Raw genomic sequence first — 21,991 nt, forward strand, 5'->3', positions numbered from 1 at the left:
GCTTCATGAAATGAATAAAAAATATTGTTATACTGGTAAAATTTGTTTCCGGGTTGAATATGTGGCTAGTTCATATTCAGGAGGTCCAATGTTCTTATCTCTGTCTGGGGATCGTCTACTGTGAGTGAACCTGCTTTTCATGAGCTTCTACACAAAGATGGAGTCATAGTTCCTCCCATTAGTCTACTGTCATTCCTTTGAAAACCCTCAAATATTCGATATTAATTATTGTTTTAACGTCTTATCAGACGCTAGTTAAATTCCTTACTTATGCTATGAAGAATGCCGTGTTCTGGGATGCGGCGCCTTGTATATATTGTGTAAACCGACGTTTCGAAGGAAACTGTCTCCTCGAAGTTCAAGGTATAAAAATCCGCGAGCGAGGACCCAGTCTGCAGCCATGTGCTCACTCTGGTTTTTCGCTCGCGGATTTTTACAACCCGAAAATGGAGTCAGTGCGTTCCTCCGAAACGTCGGTTTACACAATATCTACACGGCATCACATCCCAGAAGACGGCATTCTTCATAGTCAAATCTTTCTTACTTATGCTATGTTTACCGAGACTATTTGGGGGTCACCCAGCCTGCGATGCAGTGAGTACCAGAGGCTCTTCACTCGGGGTTAAAGCTGCAAGAACGTGTAGGTGACCAATCGCTTCCATCTAGAACTGAGGTGGAGTTCTACCTCCATTCCCCCATGAATTACTTTATCAGGGTTTTGAAGTAGATAATATTGCATGGTAAGATCGGTGAATTAGGTATTGCGCAGAAAGTGGACTTACACAGTCGTGGCCTGGTTAGATGTGCTCTGTCTCGTCATTTGCCTAAAGGCACTAAAGAAAAAATGTAAAAATAACTGTCATGTTATATACGGTGTCCCAGTCAAGATCTGAACCGTGCACCTTTCGAGTACAAGCCAGCTTACTCGCTTCGACGATAGTGTATAAACACAAATTGTGTAGTTGCATACTTCGTTTTTTAATTTCGTGGGGTTGGTATTAGACTAAGTATATTTGATACATCGGCCCCTAATTTGCCTATTGTACCAGTTCAAAATGATAGATGAGTATGGAGCATCTGGCGTAATGAGAATTTGCAGGGGAAAACAAAGTACTCGAAGAAAACTTGCCCTAGTGCCACTTAGTCCACCACAAATCCCACATGACCTGACCTTGGATTGAACCCAGGCCGCCGCGGTGAGAAGCCGATGTCTAACCGCCTGATCTGTGGCACGACTTAGTCGTGACACAGAATTAGTCAGGGTCCTGAAGATGTAGCCGGTAGTTGGCCAGCCCTGCTTCCGGAGCACGTAACACAGTCATGTGTCTGTTTAGTTGATATGAAAAGTAGCTGTCACCTGAGTTCCTGGTTGCTTAATGTACTGCGCTACTTAATACTGTTCACGTGTCGTTCAGTTTTGCAAGTAATTAGCAAACTACGGCTCTATCAGTGTTGCTACGTAAAAATATTAGCACGTTATCAATTCTAGCCTACTTTGAATATTAATACCACGTTATTTATTTTCGTGTCTTATCGGGACAGCTGCTGCTTGTGTTGAGCATAGTCTGTTGCTTTACAGTTCTTGGTTTTTATTTCATAGACACGGAATGCAGAAGTTTACTTGTGCGTGAGTCGGTGTTAGGTCGTCAGTTTGTGATTGGTACCACTGTTAAAAAGTATGATCTGGTGCAACGTAAAAAGTACTTCTGTGTTTGGAAGTTAAGGTAATTGAATTTTATGAAACAGTACATTATAAAAACAGTGATCAGCTTGTTATGCTATACTATAAATTTAGTGAGCTTTGAAACTAAACAGCATCTTCTTAGCACAAATTAATACCTTTACTTATATTAGCCTGAAACTCATAATTTATGCTAATCATATCAAACTACATTTATTATATTTATGTGTGCGGAAACAGTCAATCACAGCGGCCGCGCGATCTAAGGCATGAACCGTCTTTGCCCTCTCGAACACAGGATCGAGGGTTCAAATCTCACTCGAGGCATGGATGTCTGTGTGAATTTATTCTGTGTTCGTGTTATTCTGTGTGTAGGTAGCGGCCTTGCGACCGGCTGATCCCCGTCCAAGGAGTCCTACCGGCTGTGTATAGGATTTAGGGACTGAAAAAGAAACGGCCAAGGTCTAAATGGGCTGTAGAGCCACAGAGAGAGAGAGAGAGAGAGGGAGGGAGCGAGAGATTACGGAAACCTCGTGAAATTCAGTGACGAATCATTTCTTTCTTATCTTCGTCCTTACACGCAGCTTCTTTTTCTGAATTTCCCCATTCGAAACTTCGCTTAACTCCCTTAATTCCTCCGTTAAAAATTTAAGCTATATTTTTAGGGCGGCCGCACACCAACTGCGTCAAGAAAAGCATCAAGACATGAGACAAAAGACGCAGTATTGCTTCATTCGTGATTCGTCAGCATGAAGCTGACGTCAGCATCATGACTCAGAGAGATGTGCGGCGGTCGTCATAATCTCATTCGTTTAATTTGTGCACCTTTCTTTGCGTCATGTCGGAGACATCGTGTATTGACTGTTACATGTCTTGACGCATGCCAGTGTGCGGCCTACTTTATTCTTCATATGGCATAAGTTTCGAACATACAGTCTCCACCTTTGAAAGTGCATGAAAACTGCTACGGCACGAGAAAGACGCAATATACACGCTATCGAATAATGCACGTAGATAGTCATAAACCTGTATATAGATTTATAGAGACGCACATCATAGGTTACATTGTTGTCGCCGCATCCCACTGTGGGCCTAGGTATCAATTGGACAGGAAGTTAGATGGGCCATAGAGCAGGTGTGAGTGTGGCACCGAATAAAACATTTCTGCTTTCACTGGCGATAGAATCCAAACTTGTACAGTTATAATCGGCATTGTCACCTTCAGTTCTTATCTATATGGGCCACGATCATTCATCAGCCTTAGCAGTTTACGTTTATTTACTTCAGTATTTGCATAAATGACTCCTTTGAGTGGTATTACTAGTGTTTATCGTTTATTTAAACTGCAAATAGTTTTTTGCCCGGTGGCATTGGTACTACAATAAGACACAACACACAAAATAACACACCACACCCACACAAAACTATACAAACAACAAGGACACACTAGCACACAGTAAATACAATAAAAACACTCTTACAACTATAACAAATACAATTACAACTGCAATTATATGAATTAATATTAATAAAAGAATAAGTACGCTATACACTAAACAGTATGGCTCTACAGTCCTTTGTTGGACCCTGATCGCTTTTTGAGTTTCTTGATCTTTTACACAGACAGTAGGACTCCTTGGACGGGTGATCAGCCCTTCGTAAGGTCGACACCTACACACAGGACAGCACAACAACAGAATAAACCCACACAGATATTCATGCATCGAGTGAGGTTCGAACCCATGATCTGAGTGAAGACAGTTCGTGCATTAGACCGCGCGGCCACTGTAATCGACCTGTTATTAATTTATTAACTTAATTTCATAACGTAAATTATTTTATATTCTTGTTGTTCCCAGTATTGATGTTTCAGAAACACGATTAAAGTTTAGAATTTGAGATTCTCACAGCGGTGGTTATGAAGATTTATATATTCTGGGATATGACGCCGTGTAGTCCATTGAAAGTCGACCGACATTTCGGAAAAACATGTCGACTCCACCTTGATGGTCGAAGAATAAGCCAAGCGAGAAGAGCTGGTGGCAAGAAGAGCTCTGCTTGCTGCCTGTCTTCATGGTGGTGTCTTCCTTGGCTCATGCACTACACGGCGTTATGAACTCTTTAAGATTATTCGTTGCTTCATCTCAGATATTCTCTCTGCGCAGGACTTCTGTGTACATACCTGTTATCATAATGCAGAAAAAAATGGTAATAAGAAGATTTTTGTTTCGAAAATATAATAAATAAAAATTAGATACCTAAATGAATTAAGAGAGGTGATCAAATCCCGACATTGTGTTGCTTTCAGTTCATAATCATTTGTCCTTCCTTTTACGATCTAAAATTTTGTAACGATGGTACATTGCTACAAGTATCATATTTGTAGACATTATCCATTGTCTTGTCTATATTGAAAATCCGTCCTGTTTATTTTTCAAAACATCGTTTCGTAGACTGGATTCTGTCTCTGTCCTCAGGTAAAACCTACTCAGTTTGGCCCAATAGATATAGCAAGTCCCTATCTCCGGACACCTATGCCAGTTTCAAGAAGGGGTACATAAATCTAACACAACACAGACTATCTGCGAGAGCTAAGAAAATATTCAGTTATTGAAACTTCACACGTATGAGGCCTTGCACCAAGGAAGTGTCTCGATTGAAATCATCGCTGGAGAGAAGCAATGCTTATGGTACCAACACAAGAGAGGAAAACAGAAAATAAGAATTAAACGAAACAGTAATGTCATCTTTTGTATTGTCTCTGGGCGAACACAGGTCTACATGTACACAACATGGAAACTCTGAACACTGGAAAAAACATGTAATTAGATAAATAGAATGGCAAAAACGGAAGGATCAACTAGAAGTAAGAACTAGCTACAAAAATAGGTCTAAAATAGAAAGGATGAATAAGAAGGAAGGAGAATGACGAAAAAGGACAATGCCTTTCAGGTCGTGCAGAACCTGAAGTTTTAAATGAGAAAGAGACAAAAAAAAAGAGAACAGAAGATACAAACAAATGATTAAGAGCAGAAACAAAGCAATTACGAGAAGAAAGAAAGAGAGAATGAAGCAAAATAGAGGCTTGAACGAACGAAATGAGGAATTAAATATGGACAAAAGAAGGAGATGGGAAGAAAAGGCCGAACTGATGAATAAAAATGATGTATGTGTTAGTTTCAAGCGATTTTGATGTTTTTAGTAGTTTCTAAATATAACCAACAAAGGAAAGTGCTAGAAGAAATCGTTTGGGTAATCAGAAACGGCAGAGCGTAAGGAATAGTAGAATGATTGCGACTTATATAACAGAGTTCTGTATTATAATTTGGCAATAAAATGACAATTTTTATCCCCTTGCTACCTCCGTTCGTAATACAAGCTAAGTTCAATTACTGGGGCAGGGGGTTGGAGGGCGGGAGGGGGTCCCTCACTTTCCTACTACTGTGACGAGATTCCTGGCGAGGGAGGCTTGCGGTTTGGGTGGGGCTGGGGGTCGCTGTACACCACATACACAATTCTTTCATTTATCAGAATGACAAGCACTTTATAAGTTCCTACGTGTATACAGCTTCGAAATTGCCTTTACGCACTGTATCACGGTCCCGATCTTCCACGGTTCCAGAGGCTGAGGCAGCTAGTAGCATCGCCAGAGTGCACACGGAACAGTATGCGAGTGCATAATGACAGGTCTGCCACGGTTCCCGGTGCTGAGGCAGCTAGTAGCATCGCCAGAGTGCACACGGAACAATATGCGAGTGCATAATGACAGGTCTGCCACGGTTCCCGGTACTGAGGCAGCTAGTAGCATCGCCAGAGTGCATACGGAACAGTATGCGAGTGCATAATGACAGATCTGCCACGGTTCCCGGTGCTGAGGCAGCTAGTAGCATCGCGAAGCCCGAAGAATGACTGTGCTGGCGAAGGCAAGCAGCTGTTTACCAGACCAGATATCCAGCATAGTTTTTTAGTTAATATCAGACCATTGTCACATGTTTAGATAATGCTTTTCCAGCTGTAATTTTGTATACATTGTGACATTACGCCTGATAGCCGGAGTAGTGAAATCAGAGAAGACGTCCATTCCTAGCCAAGTGCTCCGTAGACACATTCCCGCGGCAACGAATACGCAAGCAACAACAGAATAACTTCCGTTGCTGTGCCTTCTCAACAATAGAGAGGCTGTGTTTTCTGCATGGTCTGTGCTGAAAAGTTATAAAAAGGGCGAAGAAGATGTTTGAGTTAGTTGAGTTTCGAGACGCCAGCCTGCCAGAATATGAGCTAGGGAGCAGAATAATAGAACTGAGTCGAGTTCCGGAGTTGGCAGTTGCAGCAGGGAACTGAGATAGGTGACAGTCGAAGTTGACAGAGAAGTGGCAAGAAAGGGATTAGACTGTGCAAAGAAGACTTCACGTGTGCTGCAATTACATTGAGACTGGTTTAACTACTGTGCTGAAATCCGTTGCCAGGATACGACTAGTTAAGAACCCTAGTGCGTGTGTAACCGTGAACTGTAAAGTGTGTAGATCAGCGTTAGTGCTGTACTCCCCAGTTGGATGTATAAGTTGTCAATAAAACCAGTCACCAATCCAAAACCCATCTATGCACACCCCTACACGTTACAGCTTGTACTTATCTCTCAAAGATAGGTAATATACCTCATCCATATAAACCTTATTGATTCAGGCCGCACCGGAATTTCTTTATTGAATTATGAAGTTCCCCACTAGTAATATTCTTCAACGTCCAATTACGGCCCTAGTTACGTCCGACTAACAAGAAAACGCGCCTCTTCCAGTCAAGTCTGGCTGACGCATAACGTACAATTTCGCTTCACGGTTACGTTGTGTGGAAACCTAACTGTATGAGCACAGCCCTGAACTGCATGTCGAGATATGTAGGGTTTCGAGTTTCTGACTCTTGACTCAACTTTTCGCAACTGCACCGAGCCCGATATGGCGTGTGCTCTGAGCTGTGCATATCTGCTGCAGAAGCTACTTGCCTAACAGTTGCTTGTGATACGCGTGGCGAGTATGAACTGCAGTGTTCCTTTCCCTGTACAACTGTACGACTGCTTGTTACTCTGAATATCTGCAAAACGCAGCTTAATGGCATTCAGAACGGTTAACAGGTGATTTCCAGGTTATGCAAGACTTCGTTTACGCAAATTGTACCACAAGGTAGGCCGCACACCGGCGTGCATCAATACATGTAACAGTCAAGACACAATGTCTGCTACATGACGCGAAGAAAGGAGCACAGTCGAAACGAATGAGATTATGAAAACCGTCACTGAGTCATGATGTTGACGTCAGCTTCATGCTGACGAATCACAAATGAAGCTAGACTGCTTCTTTCGTCTCATGTCTTGATGCTTGTCTTGACGCAGTTGCTGTGCAGCAGCCCATAGGCACGCAATAAAGTATGCAAAGTACAGAGAATTTTGCGTTACGTACTGAATCACAAATAAAATGTTGAAGAAAGCAGTCTTCTGGGATTTGGCACCGTGTATATGTGGTGTTAACCGACGTTTCGGAGGAACGTATCGCCTCCATCTTCAGGGTAGAAGAAAAAATATAAGAAATCTGCAAAGCGAAGAGACCGTGAGAATACCAAGGCCCCTTGGTGGGCCTTGGCCGCTTCTTCAGTTTCTTAATGCAAGAGACGTTGTGCGGATAAATTACTTGAAGCCTGATTTAGTTAGATTCTTGTATGTTTGGAGAGATGATTCTGTAGTCCACAATTCCGGGTTTTACGCACTGCTTTATAAACCAGAGTATGGGCAGTGCGAGGGGCTGTTTCTTGTTATGCCGTAAAGTCAATAAACTTCCTGTCTTCTCTGTTTAAGGCCAGTGCATGATTGCTGTACTGCAGTCATGTTCGCTCCGTGGTGCTTTATTCATCGACTGCTGTATGTGTGTGTGTGTGTGGGGGGGGAGATCAGGGACTGAACTGTACACTGAGGAAGTGTATACATTTAAAAAATGGAATGTTTAAAACAGAGCCCACACATCTTCTATATAAAAAATTATGTTAATGTTGCGCCATTACCTGTGGTCTTCACAGCATCCGGTGTTGGAACCTTGGTTCCCTGGGCTAAGATTCTGGCATGGTCTTCACAGCAGCCGGTGTTGGAACCTTGGTTCCCTGGGCTAAGATTCTGGCATAAATTTTGTGCATCTATTGGTGTACTGAGATTTTTTACGTATACTCGTATTTTGAAGGAATTTAATTCTAACGTCGATCCATGACTTTGGCTTTCCTTTGTTCTGGTAATTATTATGAGTAGGATTTTTAGTGACAGCCTTGAAAGCTCCAGAATATGCATACAGATCATTGTTTTTATCGATTAGTCGATTACGTTATCGTATACGTTCTGCACTGCATCTTTGTGCATTATCGATATGTAGGATTACGTTTTTATATATTTCATGTAAGATGAGTGACCATATTATAAAGTTTTCTTTTGTGACTGTTTGGGCTCCTCTGAAGATTATCTAAGTAACTAAACATGTGGGGCAATATGATCATTTGTTGATTACATTTTTAGTTGCATTAGATGGTGCTAATTCAGTATATGAATAGTTCAAAAGTGATAATGACTTTTTTAAAAATGAGTTTTAGTTAGGCGTATATTGAATGTCGTATTCGAATCCCCCGTCAAGGGATCGAATTAGCCGATCACAGTGGCTTCACGGTCTAAGGCATGGACCGCTTCGCCCGCTCGAAAGCCAGCATCGTCGGTTCGAATCCCACTCGAGGCATGTATGTTTGTGTACGTTTATTCTGTCTCTGTGTTATTCTGTGTGTAGATAGCGGCCTTGGGACGGGCTGATCCCCCGTCCAAGGAGTCCTAATGACAGTGTATAGATTAAAAAAATGAAAAGCGTCCAAGGTCTGAAGCGCTGTAGAGCCGCAGAGCTTGTGTGATAGAATTTTGTAAGCATTTTGATTAGATCTTCATTTAGAGGAGAGATCACAATACAGGTATCGAATAAGATTCGTTAGATGATTTTAGTGTCGCCTGTACTGGAAAATTTTGTCAAAATCTGATTAATATCTTGCGAGAAGAAGCATGCAAACAGACTTCCCATTGCGTGTTTAATTTAAGATTTTTTTAAACATGACATTTGAAATTATTTTATTGGACGCATATGCAGCGAATTAAATAAGTTGGACGGAAAATTTCTTCCTGAACCTTACAAAATAAATATCTTTAAAATTTTTGACCATGCCGAGAGGCAGCGTCAGGCAGCCCGGATCTATTGATACCTTCAGCAAAAAGAAAAAGAAGTATAAAAGCAACGAAATAACTCCGCATAGCAGGGCCCAGTTTGAGAAACAAACAGTTACTCATCTGGTGAATATTTCCCTGCTTTCGTTGAGCCTGAGGCTCAGGTCCGTACTCTCAAAATCCACGACCTCTTCAAATCGTTTACATAAATTCAGAAATTAACAATAATAGAATGTAGATGTTACAAAACCTATGAAAAATAGAGCGAATTAGATTTGCAAAATTACTCTCAGGCTACAGGAGTCTGGGTAGCTGAGTCAATTTAGCTAAGGACCGGACGACCGGGATTCGATTCCCGAGAAAGCAAGAGATTTCTTTCTGTTCCACATCGTGCAGACTAGCTCTGGTGCCCACCCAGGAGACAATGAGAACTGGAGGTTCTTTCTCTGGAGGTAAGGCGGCCGGTTCGTGAAGCTGACCACTCACTTCTATTTAATGTCAGGATTAAGAATGGAGAAGCTATACCTCCACTCCCGCATATGTTCTAATGATGTAGTGCTGAACTGATTAAGTACGGGGACCGCGGTAGCGTAGTTGGTTGAGACACTATGCTACAAGCCTGAAGGTCAAGGGTTCGAGTCCCGATGAGATCGTTGGATTTTTTTTTTCAATTTACCTAATCCTATCTTGGATCCTGGAGTCAGCGCGGCCTCTTAACAAGAATGAATACCAGGAATTTCCCTGGAGGGTAAAGGGCGGCCGACGCGAAAGGCTGACAATATCACCACCATCTGTGAGCCCATTGTCTACAGAAAATGTGGGAGTCTCGACGTCTCAGAATCCTATGGATCTTCACGGACAGTTACAGGGACAGCTTTACCTTTACCTTTTACGGGGTAAGCAACTTTTAGGCGGAAGGCGCCACAGACGCTCATATAAACGGAGAGAGGAGTCTGAATCATATTTCTGCTGGTGATCTTAATGTTATCCACCCATCTTCTTTTCATCAAGGAATTGCAACCAATTGCGGTAAACAGAGGCCCATCTGACCCTCCTCCTGTTTGTCACGCAGTTGTGTCTAATGAGGAATAAAGGCTCTGTTGGAACAATCAAAGCATTACTGCTGCGAATCCAACAATAAGAATTGGCCTTCTTCAAATATAGAATATTTCTCTTAATGGATGCATCCGTAATAAGTCAAAGTGCACTATTCCTCCCTTCTCGCAGTGAGTAGTTAATAGTTAAGAGCCTTTACGACATGCTAGTTAAAACCAATCGTGGCTTATTCATCCGTAGAAATTGAATTTACTTTAAAAATAACGCTGTTTGTTTTTTTCCTTTTTCTATACGTATCAGTCATCGTCCTTGTCGCCCTGGCTTGTCTTCTTAACTCGTGGCTGTTCCAGACTATCCCAAAGACGGTAAGCGTTGTTAACTGTACTGTGGAGGGAAGCGCATGTTGATGCCGTGGACAAGTGGCCAACTTAGCACTGAAATGCAATCTATCCTTAACTTCGGGCAGACGTTTAATTTTTACCTGCAACTCGACAGAACCGAAAGTTCTTGCCGCAGACTAAAATAAACATTACGAAATTACTTAATTTGCAGAAAAAGGATATGACATGACAAGACGTTTCACAAGTATATTTGTTTTGTGAATTTGTATACCAGAAAACAAGGCATTTTTTAACTGGTTGTTAAGGTTTTTTAAGTACAGTAAACAGCTTTCAGGTTTCATGAAAAGAGGGAATTTCTTGAAAAGCTGCACAAATATAAGCTTCACACCAAGGACTCTACCCACAGAATGAAAAAAGGTAAATTTGTTCCTGTGCTGAACTAATTAGGCACTACGCCATGAAGGCGTGTGGGGGAGTTGATGCGTAGAGCCACATTTTTCTTGACTTCAGCACTAGTTGCAGAAGAGTAGTCAGCTTCACGCCCCGGCCGCTTTATCCCTTGGGGAAGAGTCTCTGGTACTTATTGGATAAGACGTTGGTTGGACCCCAGAGGCGGTCTGGACGACGTGGAAAAAAAATCTTGACCCTACCAGCACTCGAACTCCTACTCCTCGGTCGCTATCCCGACTCCACAGATTTTGATTTTAAAACACGTGTCCCACAATCAGGTCTTCGAACGCGTAAGTCAGTGAATGTCTGTACCACCTTCGCTGATATAAATGTTCGCATGTGGTAAATTTCGTTTGTCTCCTTGGAAGAGAAGGTTACGATCATGATTTTAGCCCTAAGATTCTGCGCATTCTGTAATTAATTCACGCTTCTCGTGAGGTTGTGGTCCTACGTTTACTGAGATTGGCAAGAAAGATTAAGAAATGTCACCCGTTTTATCTGTTATAAAATTTATGGAACGAAAGAAAATATTCTCTCTCTTCCGGTAGCCATAATCACGCACTTTGTGTGATAGAGCCCCGGAAGTTAGCGACTGCCACACAGGTAGCAATGCGGCCCCCCTCGCTTCATTAGCATTGCTGACGTGTCGCTGTCCGGGGGCGGATTAGTCAACACGGTCTCACATGCGCTTCGTGTTATAAGCGTTACTGGCTACTCGGATGTCATGCTCGTATTTATGGAATTGTTGTTTCAAACTTAGTCATACAGTGATCTCTCTCATTTTTCTACATTGAAGATGGAGGCATGTCGTTCCTCCGAAATATCAGTACACATGTACGATACTTTATGGTGTCATATCCCAGGAAACCAGTTCTTCACAGCCAGAACACAGAACCTCAAGTCACACTTCTTATCACGCATAACTGAAACCCAGTATTTTCTGTCTGTCATGGTTTATAATGCTATCCTCTTCAATGCAAGGACACACGGTAGTGTAGTTCGTCGAGGCACTATGCTATAAGCCGGAAGGTCGCGGGTTCTGTTCCCGAAGATGTCACTGGGTTTTTCATTTGACCTAATCCTTCCATCCGCACTATGACCCTGGGGCTTTGGGGTAAGATACCAAATTATTGATTCGGATCTGAATAGAGAAATGTCTAAACACAGAACAGAAATTACTAGACTGTAACTGCTCCAGTAAAACAACAGTGTAGCAGCAAGCCAGTCCGCCTCTGTGCGTGTGATTAAAATTAATATATTCCACACAAACTTCTCACTTGTATGTAATATTAAATTCGAGACAGTTGGGTTTTGTGACTTGCAGTATTAACGTTGCTAACAACGTCACTGAGAGTGTCGTGACGTAGGGGGAATAATAAGTCGCACATTTTCCAAAGGTTAAAATAATTTTTCATATTTTTACTACAGTTCGGTCATTAAGACAAAAATAGAAACACAAGTACATTCTTAACGCGTTTGTCTGAATTCTTTACGTTCAGATTATTTGCACAGAATTCTGGGTAAAATATTTTGCCTGAATCGACAGTTTCTTGCCTACAATTGAATTAAATAAATTATATTTTTAGGGATGTTGCTAATTTTAACGAACTTACTCAATTGTCTTTTTACACGACGTGAAAAAATTAGCGCATAATGGAAGGATTACATGTCTCGTCATCCTCAGTCCGTTTTATTATCGAAACTACATGACGAATATAGATTAAATTTGGTATTAAGCACAACAATATGCACATGCGATACCTCAGAGTACAGATACTACAAGCTGCGCACAACGTTATCATAATAATGATAAATTACACGCTTATGAGGAGATACATGCTGCAATGGTAGTGGTGAAAGTACGCCTCCCAATATGACAGGTTCTTAAAGAGCATAGAAGCCTACAATATACGAAGAAAAGAACATCAACAAACATGCGTAGACAGCTACAAACGTAAGGGCGGCCTGTGTTCTCTTCTGTTGGTTATGTAGACCATCTTGTAGACTGTTGTGCTGATAGCCGTCTAATATAATATAAAAATACAATATAGTATGCATATGGTGGCTAATAGTGGCCGAAGTATATAAAGGCAAACATTTATTTTCCCATATTAAACCTGTTCCACTTGGTGGACCCCACAACCTTTTCACGAATTAATAGTTTAAGGGCTCAAAATGTCTATTATAGACCCTTTTCAATTCCTCATTCACAGACCTGCCTAAGTTTCGATTCTACATAACCTGAGATAAGATAAAGTTGCCCTGTGCTTAACATATTAGCCACTACATCACGAAGACGTATGGGGAGTAGATGTATAGATCCACATTTGTTTCACCTCGGCACTAGTTAGAGTTGAGTGGTCAGCTTCACGCCCTGGTCGCTTTACCCTCGGGGAAAGAGCTCCAGGTACCCATTGGATAGGAGGCTAGATGGGCTCCAGAGGCGATCTGCTAAACAGTTGGTAAAGCATTGTTAAATAAACCAAGTTTCTATAAATTAAAACTATATATTTAGGTCTTCTTTTAAAGTATCCGGGGAGCCGGGATAGCTCAGTCGGTATAGCTACTGGCTACGGGCTGGATGACCGAGGGGTCGGAGTTCGAGTCCCGGTAGGGTCAAGAATTTTCTCTTTTCCACATATTCCAGACTGGCTCTGGGGTCCACCCAACCTCCTATCCATTGGATACCAGGGGCTCTTTCCCCTGGGGTAAAGCGACCGGGGCGTGAATCTGACCACTCACCTTCAGCCAGCGTCGAGGTCAAGAAAATGTACTATACAACCACTCCCCCATACGCCTACATGGCGCAGTACTTAATTAGTTAAGAACAGGGACAAATTTGCCTTTCTTTATCTGTAAAGTATATACTGCACAATTTACTTTGCGACCTCCGGACAGGTATTTTTTAAAACTCTATAATAATTCATCTTTTGGAAAGCTAACTCGACCCCTTGCCATTAGGAAGTTGTCATTCGGCGGAAAGCTTTTCTGTTTCTGTCTCACATGTCCTGAAAGAGGCCTAGTGGCAAGTGGTCTGCTCAGTCTTCAGATTCGAATACTTACAGAAGAATAAGCTATTTTGCTTTTTTCTTCTTTAGCACATAAAAGCTAATGCCAGTATCTCTTGATCACATATCATTCAAACAAACTTCTTATAATTTTGTCATATCTCATTAAGAATTTGGATTGAAGAAATATAAGAAATATATGATATTATATATCATGCAAGCAGAACTACCCGCTCGTTGTCCGGGATACAGTTGTTTTCCTTTCAGGATCATACTGTAGGCCTTTAGCAGTTAAAAACTTCAGAAAGGAATAAGGCTCAGTTTTAGAAAATGAATCCATACAATATGGGGAAGGGATTTCTATTTAAAGTTCCAAACGCTTGCAAAATCTACTCCAATACGCGACTTACACATCGTTTTAACAGACGAGACTACCGTAAATATTGGCAGGAGTATGCATTAAATTTCATATCCCTCGCCGTATGTTAAGAAATAATGTAATGCCCTGTCCGCGCCAGTTGCAATAAGTTTGCAGAAATGCCAAAAGTGGCGCCACTTTGCGTTTAATGTTTAGAAAGAATTAAATATATAAGTTGATTCTGGACGTTTTTCAAACTACAAGTTGAGAGATTCCCAGTTCGCGAATGCAACGGCCATGGGCACATGGGCGAATCATCTTTTGGCAGGCGGCCATATGCGCTCGCATTTGTGTTTCGATGTTACTTGTACCTTAATATTGTGTTATGGCGCCTGAAAGCGGAGCCATAGTAGACGTTTATTGCTAGGCAACGACTCGGTAAACACGTTACCGCTGCAACGAATAAGCGAGCAACAATCGGGGTATTATTGAGCTATAACGATGGAAACGGTATCTTCTGTTGAATCCGCCTCGATGCCAACTGAGACAGAATCGAGGGAGTCTCTTGAGATAGTAGTTGAAGATGTTTGGACTGACAAGAAATGGTAAGAAAAGGTGAGAAGACTTCATGTGTGTTGTAATTACACTGAAACTGGTATAATTGTTGTGTTGAAATCCGTTGCCAGGATACGACTAGTGAAGACTGGGAACCGTAGTGTGCGTGTGTGTGTGTGTGTGTGTGTGTAATGGTGAACTGTAAAGTTTGTAGATCAGCTGTAGCGCTGTATTACTTGCACTTAACGAGTTGAGTGTATAAGTGCAATAAATCCAGTCGTCCAATCCACGCTCCGTCTAATAGTCACATACCTCACATACGTGACAGTATCTTTGTATTATTTCGCCAGTACGAAACGGAACAACGGTTTTATCTTACGGTTCTTTTCTCGTACCTCTCACAGTTTACGGAACATGGCAGCATTAATTAATACGCAGACACTTTAAGAGAATACTCATGCTCGTGAGCAGTTCTTAGGCCCTGGACAACTAATGATGCAGTTGCATTTTTGCATAGAAGGTGGCGCAGAAGCCCGTCGGCCGTCCAGCCCCTGGTCAGTCGCTATACCGACTGCGCAATCCCGGCTCCCTGCAGTATGCACTGAACAAAATCCTAACCAAATGTACACAAAAAGAAAACACTCAACAATGGCTAGCCGAAAAACAGCTCAGTTCACTCGGCAAGCGTGAGAATGGCGCCAGGAAGTCATTGAATCCTGATGTCATCTAGCATGTTTTTTTTCCCCCTTGGCACTACAGCCCCAGTGGGCCTAGGCCTACCTCCATGAACTTCTCCGTACACTTCGGTTTTTCTAGATCTTACACATTCGGTAGGACACTTTGGGCGGGTGATCAGCTCGTCGCAAGGCCTCTACCTGTAGACAAACACAGAAAAACGCACACATACATCCATGCCCTGAGTTGGATTCGAACCCACGATCCCGGCTTCCGAGCGAGCGAAACAGTACACGCCTTAGACCGCTTGGCTACCGTGACCGGCCATCTAGCATATACTGGGAATAATATACCTTTTTCGCTTTGCCCAGAGTACTCTCATTGCCCGGCCCTCCCCTATGGATTCCAAAATCAGTGTGAACAGTGAAATTAAAGCTGAATTCGCGTTACTGATAATCTCGCGTCTCTGAATTTTCAGTGTCTTTCTTTGATCGCCGAAATTTTACGAAATGAAGTAATTTTTTTTTAGGAAACTACTACTTTTTCTACAAATTGCGCTTTAAAATAAAGATTTGAAAGAGAATTTGACCCTTGGGCCTGCTTGAGAAATCATTGTTGTGTTCGGGGTGAAGAGGGGGTACCCTCTAATGGTTAATATGGCTGAAATAGACCCCCTGAACCTCTGTGGGTTGCACTGTTTCTTCAAGTGTACCAACATTCATGGAAGCTTGCGCCTGTCTCACTGTAACATAAATAGTAATGACTTCGCCTCCCTGTCTATCGCTTAGCCACCCTTCACCCCCCTCCCAACCGCTTAAATTAACCAGCTGTGGTCCTATGCTGGCGAGGTTGTACCTGCTTCGCGGAATAGGGTGAAATCTCCTGTATGGGGCTCAGTAAGTCCCAAGACCTATGCTAGTTTATGTGCTAGAGCTATGTTAGGGTAATTATAATTGGTCTTAAGCTTGAATCGTTGTTGGTTTGGGATGGGGGAATGAGAAGGGGGCTGTCTATAGTTTCAATCCTAAACCATCAGGCCCGCAGAACTGTAGCGCTTCTTGCAGAACCAGAACGCCGTGAAATTGATTGCACGGAAGCAAAGCACGTTTAAGTCAAAGGAAAAAGAACAGCGTTTTGGGGAAAGGGATGCAGGACTTGCTGTCACACCGATTTCAAGTTTTTTTAAGATAAAATGAAACCGCTAAATTATTAGAAACTTGTTGTCTCAGCATTACGTAAATTGTTCACTCTATAGAGTCTACAGAGTATTGCTCTGTCTTCGAAATGGAAAGGATTACGAACGTTTCGGTGTATGTCGCTGCCTTCTTCAGGTCTAAATAGTAAAACTTGTTGTTTTGGAGGAACTTGCTGCTGTCTTCAAAGTTTAACTTTTGTCACTTACTTACTTACTTACTTACTTACTTACTTACTTACTTACTTACTTACTTACTTACTTACTTACTTACTTACTTACTTACTTACTTATGCAGCTGAGCCCTTCTTGAGAAGAAGCCAAATCTGCAGCTACTCAAGAATTTCCCAGCATTTCATGGAACCCGATGGTTCATTTCCGAGTGCACAAGAGCCCTCCACTGGTCCCTATCTTGAGCCAGATCAATCCAATCCACACCATCCCATCCTATGCATATAGGACATTGTGGGAACTTTTATCACACATGTCGAAATGTTGAAATTATCTTTTCGGAGAAACTTTTTGCTTCCTTTAGGATTGACTGGTAAATATTGACGTTTAAGAGAAATTTCCTGCCTCCTTCAGAGTTGAACCGTTATCATATCGAACATATCAAACTGATAAATATTACGGACACTTCAAGGAAATTTGCTGTCACTTTCACGCCGATGGGCGATTGTCGCGTGGTGTCCAAGTGGTAAACATTACAGAAAAATAAATTAGATAAATCAAAGGTATGTACTGCCTCCAGAAGACTACTTCTCGACCCTGAAATTACAGGAGTTGCGTAGCATAAATATTTTTACTTTTTACCTTACTTTTTTCTTAGAATGTTACTGGATGAATATTCGGGAGCCTTAGTGAAGGTAAACGTATTCCTGTAACAGGCAGTGGAGGCCCATAGGGCTGTGAGATGTTGAGGTTCCCACATTATCTAGGCAATCGGCTCACAGCTGTAGGGTTGTCAGCCATATGCGCCGGCGGCCCTTTAACCCTCAGGAAGAATCCTGGTACTCATTTCTGTCAGTGTCTGAGTCGACTCCTGGACCATAGTGGGACTGGAAGGATTAGCCAATTGAAAGAAATCCACCTTATTGGGACTCGGACACACAACCTTCCGGCTTGTAGCATAGTGCCTCAACCAACTACGCTACCGCGTGCCCCCCCCAAGAGACTCGGAGTAGAAATAATTATAAGCCACTCTATGAATGTGTTCTCCCATGTGAATGTATGAGGGATCTTTTTCTACTTCTGTGATTCTTTCATTGAATTACAGATTTTTAATGAGCCACAAGTCTTCTACAAAAGATTCCATCTTGTGGTGTGTACGAGTACTTTGACATATTTCACGAGAACGGAATTTCGTTTCCGTGACCGTAATATGTTACCGATGGATCTGTCCGGAATGCCTTTTGTGTCCTTAGTGTTAACTGGAGGCATCGTATTAGGAATTCTTATGTGCAGCGCTTATTTTTACGTTCATATTGCATAGGATAGGTCAGGTTATTTTTACGAGACTTCGTCGTCCAATATAAACGCTACTTTGAATAACATATCTGTACAAACATGTAACAAACAGTGTTCGGAAGTAATATCTGTCCAATTTTCCTAAGGATGAAGGTGAAGAAATTACAATTTATGGATGTGTATATGTATGTGAATTGTCACTTGTTATTAAAGTAAGCAAACTTTCGGACTTTCTTACGATTTTAAACCAAATGTTAGTATACTTACTTACAAGTATAAACTTGCTCTATAATGCAGAGCCATCTGTGAGAAGCTGGTAATTGCTTATTCAATGAAAAAATTCTCTGCATTTCATGGAATCCAAAGTTTCATTTCCGTTTCCAATTTGAGGCTCTCACAGCGGTCACTGTGAAAATTACTGTTTTCTGAGACGTAATGCCATGTACGTACTCTGGTAGAAATTCACTGGGGTTTCGGAGGAACGTACTGCCTCTATCTTCAGGACTGAAGAATAAGAGAAGCATGAAACATGCAGAAAGCAAATATTTTATGGAGGCAGTCTGTTCCTCCAAAACATTGGTGAAGTACTACCAGACTGCACGGCCGTACATCCCAGACAGTAGTACTTCTCATTACCGTTTTCACAAATGTCCGCTACTGGGTATTATCCTGAGTCAGACGAATCCAATTAATAAATCATCCCTGTCTGTTCACGACACGGTGAACAACAGCATGATTTAGATACGTGCCATTTAGAAACAAAGATGTAGAGAGAGAACGTGGAAGGGGGAGGGGGAAAAGGATTCAGTTTTACTCGCCTCTCGTTTAAAAGACAAGCAATATGGCTCAAATGGCTGTGCTTCCTAGACTTCTGAGCTGGAGGTGTTTGGTTCGAACCTCAGCCGAGACTCGGAATATTATAACCTCAATTTGAAATAAGGCCACGACTGCTTCCTTCTATACCTTTTTCACTTCATTCTTTATTATTTAATCATTTCAAGATTTATATTGTCGTTAGTCACCAACAGGATAGTTGAATAAAACATAAATAAATAAAAATATATATTGGGTATAATATTTGGCTTCTTCCTCTTGGTAACAAATATTCTTGTTTTTCTGTCTGTCAGGGCGAAGTAAACACGGCTGTCTGTGCTCTAATTCTTACTTGTCTAATAATAATATTTAGTATTATTAATTACTATTAATTAATAAATTAATGCCGGTCAAGGTAGCCGAGCGGTCTGAGGCATGTACTGTCTTCGTTCGCTTGGAAACCGGGATCGTGGGTTCGAATGTCACTCAGGGCATGGATGTTTAGTATGTGTGTGTGCGATTTTCTGTGTTTGTGTACAGGTAGAGGCCTTGCGACGAGCTGATCACCTGCCCAAGGAGTCCTACCGAATGTGTAAGATCTAGAAAAACCGAAGTGAACGGCCTAGGCCCACTGGGGCTGTAGTGCCAAGGGGAAAAAATAAATGATTAAAATGAATTAATTAAAAATGAAACTAAAATTAATAACATATTTATTTTTTATTGGCGTTAAATGTTTCTCCACTCTCCTCTCCGCTTTTTCAGTTTCTTAATCCTATACACAGCCGGTAGGACTCCTTGGACGGGGGATCAGGCCGTTGCAAGGCCGCTACCTACACACAGAACAACACAAATACAGAATAAAAGCACACTAAAACATCCATGCCTCGAGTGGGATTTGAACCCACAATTCCATTGTTCGAGAGGGCGAAGACGGTTCATGCCTTAGAACGCGCGGCCACTGTGGTCTTCACATTGAGGATATGGCACCCCAAAATTTACTCCAGTTGTTGACTCAATTACTGCATTAATATTTGGTGACGAGTACAGATCGCGACACGCACTTCTGTATGCAGTTTTGTCTTCATCACCCCCCCCCTTCCATATTACGTACAAATGCCGATCTCTGCGTTCTACTCTTAGATTCGCCGAAATTGATTCCCCCTAAAAATGATGCCGAAAATGTCATACTATTCCCATATGTAGAACTACAGTAATTGAAATTGGTAAATATGAGCACGGGGACCTCACATCTTGACTTTACGTCAGTGTCAGCATTTTTTTAATTAATTTGTTTCTGTTACAGTATTTTATTAATGTAATGACTCCGAATTGCCATTAGTGTCCGAATATCCGTTGGGGAGAATGAATTTTTCACTGTAATAATCACAGTGAGCCATATTTGGTCGTCTATTTGTTGTATTGTATAACAAGAGTCGGTACTTCTGCCGAAAATGATTTAGTTTCTCGCGTGCAATTCTTTATTGTTTAATTCCTTTCTTAGGAAAGAGCTTTGTACTTCTTCCAATATTTCCGTAGGTAGGAAGGATTGAAAGAATCTTAATAATAGGTCTGTCAGTACAAGGGCTGAGAGACTCCTATGGCGAACCTACTGTTGCAGTTTTGTCTCAACTCTCAACCCACACGCAATAAAGGAAAGTTAATTTTTTTGCTCTGTATTTTCATTGGTTGTTGTTTCTGAAGCGCCTGTGTCGCCGTGCAGAATAACTGGCAGAAATCTTTTAACGCACGCTTTTGAATGTTGTCATAATCTGTTAAACAAACACACGATTCCATATACCGGAGATGAATATATATATATTTTTATCATAAACTCAATTCTTTTGTGTTTTCATTCCAGTGAAGGGAAAAAAATATTAATTCGGGAAATCAACAAAACTCACACAATGGAGTCCAATCCCTTTTTAAAATAAAAAATTGAATTTCAGATACAAAAAGAGTTGCGTTGACACCCACTTGTATGATCTGTGGCTGAAATCAACATTAATCTGGTTACATTTAATTTGTTAAATTGTAGGCCGACATTGTCGGACGGACGGACGTTCGGCCCCCGGGACGTGGCAAGAATAACACGACTTCATTTGATTATTGTGAAAGACATGGAACTGAAATCAAAATGGCTCAAAAGGTCCATCGATTTTTTTTATATATTAAATAGAGTGAATTAAATGTAAAATTGACCATGCAACGAGGTCTGCTTTCTCTGGCGTTGCATTCCGGCTTCTGTCACTGCTGAATGACGGTGTAAATGGGTGCGAAACTTGATGTCTCACATTGTGAGAAGAACTTCTCATCGCAGTTGTGAGCGATGACACTGAATTAAAGACGAACTTATGTAAATGATTTTAGTCTGTTGAGATCACAGTCAGCGAGACGTTTCGAAACTCCAACTGTGGTTCCACACTTGGCGAGGGGGGGCACCTGTAGAGTGAGGATATTTTGGGAACAAGATGCTGAGGGGAAAAATTTTGAAACCAAAAGGACGGAAATAACAGGCGAATGAACAAAAATTCATAATAAAGGGTTTCATGATTTGCAATTTTGAAATTAAAAAGAATATGATTGGATATGCTCGTAACGTGCATATAAGTGACGTTTTAATATTGGCCATACATGGGGGACCCCATGGTGTATGACTACATCCGTGAGGTACTTGACTTTATGTGCATGTAATGTATGTATGTAAAGTAAAGGAATCCCTGTAACAGGCCGTGGAGGCCCATAGGGTTGTGAGACATTAAGGTTCCTACATTTTCTAGACAATTGGCTCATAGATGGCGGTAAGGTTGTCAGCCTTACGCGCCGGCCGCCCTTTACCCCCAAGGATATTCCTGGTACTCATTTCTGTTAGAGACTGAGTCGACCCCAGGACCAGAGTGCTGCTGGAAGGATTAGGTCAATTGAAAAAGAATCCAGTGACCTCATTCAGATTCGATCTTGCGACCTTCCGGCTTGTAGCATAGTGCCTCAACCAACTACGCTACCGCGGGCCTCCATGTATGTATGTATGCATGAATGTGCGTATGTCTGTTACGAATTTCTAATTCCACAGTAGTTTTCACATACTTCCATATGTTACAGCTCTGTGTTCGAAACTGTGCCATCTGGTGGATATAGATGTAAACTAATTCATTGTTTAAGGGAGA

The 21,991-nt window shown here is 41.6% G+C and overlaps 1 protein-coding gene across 3 annotated transcripts in view; it reads left to right on the forward strand.

Moving 5' to 3' along the window:
- LOC111863650 (LIM/homeobox protein Lhx3) overlaps positions 1-21,991 on the forward strand; it is a 507,864-nt gene that overhangs the window by 147,480 nt on the left and 338,393 nt on the right. Inside the window, exon 1 of one of the 3 annotated variants that reach the window (XM_023850148.2) lies at positions 1,538-1,724. The exons of the other annotated variants lie outside the window; for them this stretch is intronic. The gene's annotated coding sequence lies outside the window, so the exon portion shown is untranslated. Of the gene's footprint in view, positions 1-1,537; positions 1,725-21,991 lie in introns of those variants that run through there. 3 annotated transcript variants of the gene reach the window in all.

Source organism: Cryptotermes secundus, unplaced genomic scaffold (assembly GCF_002891405.2).
Source record: "Cryptotermes secundus unplaced genomic scaffold, Csec_1.0 scaffold234, whole genome shotgun sequence".
In the NCBI taxonomy this organism is placed as follows: Eukaryota; Metazoa; Arthropoda; class Insecta; order Blattodea; family Kalotermitidae; genus Cryptotermes; species Cryptotermes secundus.